Raw genomic sequence first — 11235 nt, forward strand, 5'->3', positions numbered from 1 at the left:
AAAAACAAGTTAGACGTCCTCTAATTGTTGTTGCATGTTTTACGTGGCTGCTATGGGTTTCTAGCAAGAACGTTTCTTACCTACGCAAAAGCCACAATGGTGATATGCCAATTGCAATTTACCCTTCATAAGGACCCTTTTCATCGAATCCGATCCGACTAAAGTGGGAGAGACAGACACCCGCTAGCCACCTTATGCATCAACTGCATGTCAGTCGGTGGAACCTGTCTCACGTAAGAGTACGTGTAAGGTCGGTCCGGGCCGCTTCATCCCACAATGCCGCCGAATCAAGATAAGACTAGTAACGGTAAGCAAATTGAACAAATCGTCGCCCACAACTACTTTGTGTTCTACTCGTGCATAGAATCTACGCATAAACCTGGCTCATGATGCCACTGTTGGGGAACGTAGCAGAAATTTAAAATTTTCTACGTATCACCAAGATCAATATATGGAGTCATCTAGCAACGAGAGAGAGGGGAGTGCATCTACATACCCTTGTAGATCGTGCGCGGAAGCGTTCAAGAGAACGGGGTTGATGGAGTCGTACTCGTCGTGATCCAAATCACCGATGATCCTAGCGCCGAACGGACGGCACCTCCGCGTTCAACACACGTACGGAGCGGGGACGTCTCCTCCTTCTTGATCCATCAAGGGGGGAGGAGAAGTTGATGGAGATCCAGCAGCACAACGGCGTGGTGGTGGAAGTAGTGGGATCCCGGCAGGGCTTCGCCAAGCGCAAGCGGGGAGGAAGAGGTGTCACGGGAGGGAGGGAGGCGCCAGGGCTTGGGGTGCTGCTCCCATGCGCCTCCCCACTATATAGAGGGGTGGAGGGGGCTGGTTTCTTACCCTCCAAGTCCATTGGAGCATTGGCAAAGGTGGGGGAAATAAATCCCATCATTTCCCTTCCCCACCGATTGTTATCCCCCTTTTTTAGGGATCTTGATCTTATCCCTTCGGGATATGATCTTATTCCTTCTAAGGTGGGATCTTGGTGCGCCTTGACCAGGGGTGTGGGGCCTTTCCCCCACTACCCATGTTCATGTGGGTCCCCCATGCAGGTGGGCCCCACTTCGGAACCTTCTAGAACCTTCCCGGTACAATACCGAAAAATCCCGAACATTTTCCGGTGGCCAAAATAGGACTTCCCATATATAAATCTTTACCTTCGGACCATTCCGGAACTCCTCGTGATGTCCGGGATCTCATCCGGGACTCCGAACAACTTTCGGTTAACCGCATAATAATATCTCTACAACTCTAGCGTCACCGAACCTTAAGTGTGTAGACCCTACGGGTTCGGGAGACATGCAGACATGACCGAGACGACTCTCCGGTCAATAACCAATAGCGGGATCTGGATACCCATGTTGGCTCCCACATGTTCCACGATGATCTCATCGGATGAACCACGATGTCGAGGATTCAATCAATCCCGTATACAATTCCCTTTGTCAATCGGTACGTTACTTGCCCGAGATTCGATCGTCGGTATCCCAATACCTTGTTCAATCTCGTTACCCGCAAGTCACTTTACTCGTACCGTAACACATGATCCAGTGGCTAACTCCTTAGTCACATTGAGCTCATTATGATGATGCATTACCGAGTGGGCCCAGAGATACCTCTCCGTCATACGGAGTGACAAATCCCAGTCTCGATTCGTGCCAACCCAACAGACACTTTCGGAGATACCTGTAGTGCACCTTTATAGCCACCCAGTTATGTTGTGACGTTTGGTACACCCAAAGCATTCCTACGGTATCCGGGAGTTGCACAATCTCATGGTCTAAGGAAATGATACTTGACATTAGAAAAGCTCTAGCAAACGAACTACACGATCTTGTGCTATGCTTAGGATTGGGTCTTGTCCATCACATCATTCTCCTAATGATGTGATCTCGTTATCAATGACATCCAATGTCCATGGTCAGGAAACCATAACCATCTATTGATCAACGAGCTAGTCAACTAGAGGCTTACTAGGGACATGTTGTGGTCTATGTATTCACACATGTATTACGGTTTCCAGTTAATACAATTATAGCATGAACAACAGACAATTATCATGAACAAGGAAATACAATAATAACCATTTTATTATTGCCTCTAGGGCATATTTCCAACACAAAGAACCGATAAGAATCGGGGATTCACCTCGCCCGCTTTGTAGACCACGGGCGCTCCGTGCCCTTTCTCAACGGGCCGCCCCCACAGGTACCCGTACTTCGCCTGAAGGATGGGGCCGCTCAAGGTGGATTGAACAAAGATGACGTCCTCGCTCCGCTTCTTGTTCAGCTCCGCCGACCTTTTGTTCCCCTCGGCGGTGGGCTCCTTCCCCACGGTCATCGAATTCTTCTTATCCGCGGGTCTCTTCCCCATTGCTGCGGCAACACGAGAAGGATTCGTTGGAGAAGATGGCGGCGGAAAGGGAAGCGAGATGGGGAAATGTCGCTTAGCTTGCGGAGGAAGAAGATGGGGGAGCGGGGCGAGAGACAGATGAATCGTGCCACTCCGATTTTCCCTGCTCTTAAGAGGGGGGAAAGTGGGACAGAGGTGCGACGCTTCAGAAAGTTACCGTTTTACCTCAACTGCAACAGTCCCACGACCCCACAACGCACAGTAATTACGCGAAAGTGGACGTTGGATTGACTAGTCGTCGTGGCAAACCATCACGCACAACCCTCTCCTGCCACGTGTTCGCGCACTATTTAGGGCCTAACCCAACGTGCCACGCGACACGTGTGGCTCAGGCCCGGGGGCTTATGTCAGGGAAAACATACAGGGGCATACATTTTCCCCTGACTCGTGCACGGACAAAGCCAAGGACAAGTCAGAGACCGAAGGACCAAGAGATTTGAAGAGCCAACACGCAACCCAGAGGGACCAAGATCGAGCCTGAGGAGCAAGATATCAGCAAGAGAAGGGCCTCCCTTGCCGGGCAGGCGAGCCCAGCAAGATGCGAGGCCACCACCAGGAGCAAGCAATCAAGACTCTCCGGCAGAGCCTACCGGGGCTGGCGGGGGTAGAACCACCCCACCAACCACTCTAACACGACTCAGGTCATCGATTAGTGCGGTGTCAAGCCGCAAGGTGATTAAGTGGCAGCCACTTGCCACATGGCAGCCACTTCCTACAGGAGAAACCCGCAGACGACGCCCGTCCTGCGACGTGTCAAGAGAACAGGTGCGGAGCTGGCAAACATAGCCCGGCAGGCATTGCCGGGCAACCAGTGATGTGACACTAAGCGGCGCATTTAATGCACCCTGTCAGCCCACAGAGTTAGGTATGATAGCACTGTTTGCTATCATATCAGTGGATAATGACCACTTTGCCACTGTGGTGACCCCTTAATCTATAAAAGGAGGCCCATGGCACTCGTAGGAGGGGTTAGAGGGTTAGAAACTTGAGGAACCCAAGCCACCATATGCACGTAGTCGCTGCGGCCCCTAGGCAAACCCTGCCGGGCAAGTGTACTACACGCTACCATACTCATTCCACCATCAATCCACAAAAGCGGGAGTAGGGTCTTACGCCTCGCGGTGGCCTGAACCTGGGTAAATTGCTTGTGTGCTTCCTGCCGTGCTACTGCGCGTTGTTATGCTCTTTGTGCAACACGACGTCCCCCCGCCGAACCAGCAAGGGGCCACCCGGTCTGATAGGTGGTCGCGGATGTCCCGCGACACCCATCAATTGATGTCAATGCAAGGAGTAGGGATTGCCATGCAACAGATGCACTAGAGCTATAAGTGTATGAAAGCTCAAAAAGAAAACTAAGTGGGTGTGCATCGAACTCACTTGCTCACGAAGACCTAGGGCATTTGAGGAAGCCCATCATTGGAATATACAAGCCAAGTTCTATAAGGAAAAATCCCCACTAGTAATATATGAAATTGACAAAATAGGAGACTCTCTATCATGAAGAACATGGTGCTACTTTGAAGCACAAGTGTGGAAAGGGATAGTAACATTGTCCCCTCTCTCTTTTTCTCTCATTTTTTTCCCTTTTTCTTTTCTTTTTGGGATCTTTTTATTTATTTAAGTTCGGAGTCTCATCCCGACTCATGGGGGAATCATAGTCTCCATCATCCTTTCCTCACATGGGACAATGATCTAATAATGATGATGATCACACTTTTATTTACTTACAACTCAATACTAGAACAAAGATATGACTTTATATGAATGCCTCATGCATACGATCATGCAAAGCAATATGACAATGATGTTATGTGTCATAATAAAATGGAACGATGGAAGTTGCATGGCAATATATCTCGGAATGGCTATGAAAATGCCATAGTAGGTAGGTATGGTAGCTATTTTGAGGAAGATATAAGGTGGCTTATGTGTGAAAGAGCGTATCATATCATGGGATTAGGATGCACTGGCGAAGTTTGCACCAACTCTCAAGGTGAGAAAGGGCAATGCACGGTACCGAAGAACTCACATACTTATTGAGTGAGAGTGTGTATAATCCATGGACTCAACATTAGTCATAAAGAACTCACATACTTATTGCAAAAGTTTATTAGCCCTCGAAACAAAGTACTAATACACATGCTCCTAGGGGGGTAGATTGGTAGGAAAAGGCCATCTCTCATCCCCGACCGCCACTCATAAGGAAGACAATAAAAAATAAATCATGCTCCAACTTCATCGCATAACGAGAGAGACCATACGTGCATGCTTCGGGAATCACAAATATTCTTACTAATACACAATTACTCACTAGCATGACTCTAATATCACCATCTTTATATCTCAAAACAAATGCAAGGAATCAAACTTCTCATATATTGAATGATCTTCATGAAAGTTTTTATTATATCCCTCTTGAATACCTTATCATATTAGGATTAGATTCATAACCCAAGAAAATTTCCATACTATTTATAAGACTACCAAAACAATATAAGTGAAGCATGAGATTTCATCAATTTCTTCAAAATAAAACCACCGCCATGCTCTAAAAAGATATAAGTGAAGCACTAGAGCAACTACCTAGCTCAAAAGATATAAGTGAAGCACATAAAGTGTTGTAGGGTGGAACCCTAAGATGGATCTTTCACGAATTGGAGGGGAAATCCCTAAGAACCAGAAGAACACAAAGGGGAAAACACCAGAGGAACACTCAAGAACAAGTCCAATCACACATCCACTAGACCAACAAACACATGAGATTCACGAGGTACAAGAACAATCAAAGGGAAATAAGATACATGGTAAAGTTCATCTCAAATCCAAAGGAGATGAGGTCTTGATGATCTAGATAGATCCTTCCCACAAGGAGGTCTTGAATCCATAGGTGTAACATCCCAGTTTTTCTAATTAGGATGTTAATAGGTCATCCATATACATCACATATTTTATTTGCATTATTTTTTTTCGGAATATCTGAATCATTATGCAACTAAGGCAAATTTATTGGAGTGGAGATAACATGACTTCCCCCCTGTTTTAAAAATGTTCATAATGTCAGGAATATTATTCGGAGTTTACCTGATTTATTATGTCAAATTCATAAACTCCAAATTATTTTATTTGAGTGTTCTATTACTGTTTGTGTGGCCTATTGCATAAAAATGTATTTTCAAAACTGCATTAGAGTAGGAACTAGCGTTCATGTAGTCTATATTAGAAGTATTATTTTACCGTGTGTTTATATATTTTATTTAGGTTTATTATGTTGTGTGTTTTTATTTTAGTTAGTTATTTGTTGTAGCAGTTCGGTTTAAAAAAAAAGAGAAACCAGCCAGCCAGCCAGCCTGCCAGCCAGCCGGCCCAGTAGAGCGCAGTAGCCCACCTCCCGAAGCGGTACGCACCGCCAGCACCCCAACCCGCTCGCTCGCTCATAGCCGCTGACCAGCGGGCCCCAGCCCCGCACCCTGTTCGTCGTCCCCGAGTCAGACACCGCTCGACCGCACGCATGCACGCCGAGGCCGAGCCAGACTCGAGCTCGCGCTCCGGTTCCACCTCATGCGCATCCGATGCGCCGCGCATGAGCAGAAACCTAGGGGAGACCCCGCCCCTCCTGTCCCGATCCCTTTCCTCATCGGCACGCAACCGTTGGGCAAAACCGATCTCGCCGAGGAAGCTCCAGCAGCCGCCATTTCTCCGGTCATTTCCATCGCCGTAAGAACACCGCAGCCGCGCCACTTGCTCCTGACTTGTTCTCGTGGCTAAAAACGCAGCCACGCGAGAGGAATAAGCTCGTCCGCCGCCGCCGGAGCAGGCCGGAGTTCGCAATTCCGCCGTCGCCTACGGAGGGAGCCCCCACAGTCGTTTGATCCACCACCGTCCCCTCCGTTCGACGCCGCATCCGCCTACCATCTCGCCTTCGCCGGAGACCCGCCGGAGAAGCTCCGCCGCCTACGCCCGAACCGCCGTCATCTTCCCCTCTTTGCTGGTGAGCACACGCGCGCACAGAAACACCTGAGCCAATCGGGCGCTAACACTTGGCACTGCTACAGCAGCTGCAACAGTATACGCTACAGTATTTCCAGAACAGTATTTTCCTTTTGTTTTTTTAGATTTCAACTAAACTTCCTTTAGCCATATCTTTTAGTCTACATATCCAATTTAGGTGTTTCTTTTTCCTATGCACTCTCAATGACCAGGAGAATATGACAGAACCAAAATTTCACATGTTTGCATTTTTCAAAATTGAATTCATTCAAATTTGAGTTAACCTTCTGGAGGCCATAACTTTCAAACCGTTTAACGAAACTTAGTGTTTCTTTTTGCGTTGTGTTACTAGTGCATTGTAGTTGATTTGTACAGACTTTTATGCTATTGTTCTTGAATTTTAGAATGATTTTTCTTGCTATTGGTTTTATTTTGGCTTTATTTGAGTTTCAGTGATTGATTTGTTGATTGTGTGAAACGTGTAGATTGTCCGGAATGTGACGCCAGCTATTGTCAGGAGTGTGAATTTCTGAACCAGAACCAAGGCAAGTTACACGTTGATCATCCTTTACCTATTGTTTTCATATGCATGTAGGCTATATCATATTATGAATATATGCATGTGTAGGAATACTATATTATTGTGCTATGTTATTGAGCTATCTCCTGTCAATGCAGATCGTGGTAGTTGTAGTTTTGCTATGATTTGTAGACGGGGGTGGTTCGTGTATACACTGAGTTTGTGTGAGGATTATTTGTATAACTGAATGAGTAGTAATTAAGGATATAATTCACCACTGGGCGGAAGTGGTATTGTTTGGTGTTGAGGGAAGGCATCACGGGGTCTTGCACCTTTTCTAAGGCCATGCGCCCATGAGAGTGGACCCTAAGTGGAATGCCGCCCAGGTTAAAAAAGACCAGACAAACTTAGTGACTAGTAGCTTCTATGTGCGGCCACTGGCTATATGGGATCTGGCTTAGTTGATCAGTTGTTGGAACCCTTGCCCAGACAGTGTCGACAGATGTAGCGTATATAGCGGGATTTGGCCGCCAGGTGGTTAAGGGTACCTCTTCTGAAAGACTTCTTCTCAATCTTCGGATTGGGTCCAGTGGGTAAAGCGTACAAAACTCTGCAGAGTATTAAATACTAATCATGATTAGCCGTGTCCCTGGTTATGGACAAATTTGAGCAACTATGCCATTACAGTTGTTGGACGATCGTGACAGATGTGACACTTAATAAATTTGTGGGAAACTTAGTAATGCGTAGGTTGGGGTTGGACTTGCCAATTCAACCTTGTGTATTAAATTGTAGTAACAAATAAATTAAATTAAAATATGACTATTAGGTAGTTATGAGGACAAAATCAGCTTTCTGCAAAAATTAACCCTCAAGCCTTCCTTTCGTTATACTATGCATATACATGTAGGTCGGTTTTGTTATTACTCCTATGTAACTTGCCAATACAGTCAAAGTATTGACCTATATGGATGCAACGTCTCATGTTGCAGGATATTCAGACAAAGAGTAAGGTACCATTAGGGTCGCGAGTCTGCACTCAGCATCGCCAGTGGGCTATGATGGGACTCATCGTTATTTTCTGCTACTTTTCCGCTGTTTGATTGAATAAAGCTAGCCATGTGCTATGCAGATTGTTTTATTTTATACATTCTGGATCATATGTTGTAATAAATGATGCACTTGCTATTCTGTTATTCATCTATACTGTGTGTGCTAGCGAGTTTGATCCAGGGACTAGCACGGTGAGCACAGAGATTCAAATCCTTCGAGGTTTGGTCGTTATAATACTATCTTATTGTTTGTTGTTTGTTTGTTGGTGTTATGCGTTGTTGTGTTTTATTGGCTTGATCATATTATGCATATGGGTAGAATATATTTATATATACATAGTCTTTAGCCCTATTATATCTAAAACTCTTCTATTCTTGCCCACCAGATGCCACCGAGGCGTGATACTAGACGCAATGGTTCAGGAGGAGACAACAATGGCAATGACGTACCCCCATACATCCAACAGGTTATTCATGGACAAGCCTAGTTGATCCAGTTGCTTGCTCAGAACCAAAACAATAACAACAACAATCCGCCGCCACCGCCACATGTGGATATGCTTACCAGGTTCTTGAGGTTGAATCCTCATAGGTTCTCCAGTTCCCCTGAACCTATTGTGGCTGACAATTGGCTCCGTGCAGTCAATAGGAACCTAGAGACAGTTGGATGCACAGATGCAGAGAGGGTGAGGTTTGCCTCACATTTGTTGGAGGGTCCTGCCGAAGCTTGGTGGGACAATTACTTGGTCACTTATCCCATCGCTACCATCACCTGGCCACAGTTTCAAGCTGCTTTCCGTGCTGCACATGTGTCTGTTGGTGCTATGAGTCTGAAAAGGGAGTATCGCAGTTTGCGCCAGGGAGGTCGCACAGTTAATGCGTATGTGGAGGAATTTAATAAGCTTGCACGTTATGCTCCTAATGATGTAACACCGATGCAACTAGGCAGGAGAAATTTTTGGAGGGCCTAAATGATGAGTTGAGCATTCAGTTGACAGTGGCCACTTTTACTAATTGCCAGCTGATTGATAAGGGTAGTGTGCTAGAGGGGAAGCATCAGGCCATAGAGAATCGCAAGAGGAAGTACAACAACAATAACAGGTATAATTCAGGACCACAACAGAAGCCACACACTTCATATCATGGTAATGGAGGCAATGGACGTAATCATCATGGAGGTAATGGACATAATCATCATCATGGAGGGAATGGCCACAACCATTATGGCCACCATCATCACAATGGGCACACGAGTAACAATGGCAATGGCAGAGGTAATGGTAATGGTAATGGAGGGAACAATAACCAGAACCATGAGGTTACACGTGCGCTAAGGGATTTGAGTTAGGTGCAGTGTTTCAGGTGTAAGTCTATGGGGCACTATGCCACAGGTTGCCCAGAGGCGAAGAACCCAGGATCCAACAAGCCAAACCCTTTCCAAAAGGGTCATGTCAACCATGTTAATGTTGAGGAGGTCTACAATTTACCTGATGCAGTGACTGGTAAGTTCTTGATTAATTCAGTACCTGCACTTGTTCTTTTCGATGCTGGCGCATCGCATTCATTTATTTCGAGAGTATTTGTTGATAAACATGGATTTTCAACCAAAACCCTTGGTATGCCTATTAGAGTGAGTTCCCCAGGAGCAGAGATGATAGGAGGTGTTGGTTGTAATCAGTTGACCTTGTCTATTGGGAAGCATGAGTTTCCTACAGATTTGATTGTATTGAAGTGACAAGGTCTGGATATTATTTTGGGTATGGATTGGTTGCAGTTATATAAAGGTCGTATTGATTATGCCAGTCGATCTATTACGCTTAGTGCACCAGGAGGGAAGAGGATCAAATATGTATGCAAGTATAAGCGTAATCAGGTACAGGTGAACTCTCTTAAGGGGGTAGCCTGGAAGAGCTGCCAATTGTGAGGGATTATACAGATGTGTTTCTAGAGGACTTGCCGGGTATGCCACCAGATAGAGACATTGAGTTTTTCTATTGATTTAATACCAGGCACTGGACCAATTGCAAAGAGACCATATAGAATGCCTCCTCACGAGTTAGAGGAATTGAAGGAGCAGATAAGAGAATTACAGGCACAAGGATTTATTCGCCCAAGTTCATCACCTTGGGGAGCTCCAGTTTTGTTTGTGGAGAAGAAGGATGGGACCTTGAGGATGTGTGTTGATTATCGTTCTCTGAATGAGGTAACCATTAAGAATAAGTAACCTTTGCCTATTATAAATGATCTATTTGACCAGTTGGAGGGAGCTACTGTGTTTTCTAAGATTGATCTTCGTTCTGGTTATCATCAATTAAAGATTCGTGAGCAAGAATTCCCAAGACTGCTTTTACCACGAGGTATGGGTTGTATGAATATATTGTTATGTCATTTGGATTGACTAACGCCCCTGCATACTTCATGAATATGATGAACAAGGTGTTTATGGAGTTCTTGGATATATTTGTGCTGGTTTTCATTGATGATATATTGGTGTTCTCCAAGAATAAGAAAGAGCATGAGGTGCATATGCGTTTGGTATTGGACAAATTGAGGGAACATCATTTGTATGCCAAGTTCAGCAAATGTGAGTTCTGGCTGGATGAGGTAGCATTCCTTGGACATGTTGTATCAGGTAATGGAGTTGTAGTTGATCCATCTAAGGTTGCTGCAGTTACAGAGTGGGAGTCACCCACGTCAGTTGGGGAGATTCACAGCTTTTTGGGCCTTGCAGGTTATTACAGGATGTTTGTTGAGAACTTTTCCAAGATTGCAAAGCGTATGACTAAATTGTTAAAGAAGAAGAAATTTGTTTGGACTGATGAATGTGAAGCAAGTTTTCAGGAGTTGAAGCAGCGGTTGGTTACAACACCAGTCTTAACTCTGCCGGATATACATAAGGACTTCCAGGTATATTGTGATGTTTCTCGTCGAGGACTTGGGAGTGTTTTGATGCAGGAAGGTAAAGTTGTTTCTTATGCTTCACGGCAGCTTAAGAATCATGAGCATAATTATCCTACACATGATTTGGAGTTAGCCTCAGTTGTGCATGCATTGAAAACTTGGAGGCATTATCTTGTAGGTAATCATTGTGATATATTTACTAATCATAAGAGCTTGAAGTATATTTTTGCTCAGAAGGATTTGAACCTCAGGCAGAGGAGATGGTTGGAGCTTATTAAGGATTACGATTTGAATGTGCAGTATCATCCTGGTAAGGCTAATGATGTTGCTGATGCATTGAGTCATAGGAGCCAT

At 45.3% G+C, this 11235-nt stretch overlaps 1 long non-coding RNA gene across 1 annotated transcript; it reads left to right on the forward strand.

The window, feature by feature from the left end:
- Positions 1-5897: 5897 nt before the first annotated feature.
- LOC141023353 (uncharacterized) lies at positions 5898-8237 on the forward strand. The gene is made up of 3 exons (XR_012184493.1): positions 5898-6409; positions 6894-6953; positions 7921-8237. It is a non-coding gene; the product is annotated as an uncharacterized lncRNA (long non-coding RNA).
- Positions 8238-11235: the final 2998 nt, after the last annotated feature.

Source organism: Aegilops tauschii, chromosome 5, assembly GCF_002575655.3.
Source record: "Aegilops tauschii subsp. strangulata cultivar AL8/78 chromosome 5, Aet v6.0, whole genome shotgun sequence".
Classification (NCBI taxonomy): domain Eukaryota; kingdom Viridiplantae; phylum Streptophyta; class Magnoliopsida; order Poales; family Poaceae; genus Aegilops; species Aegilops tauschii.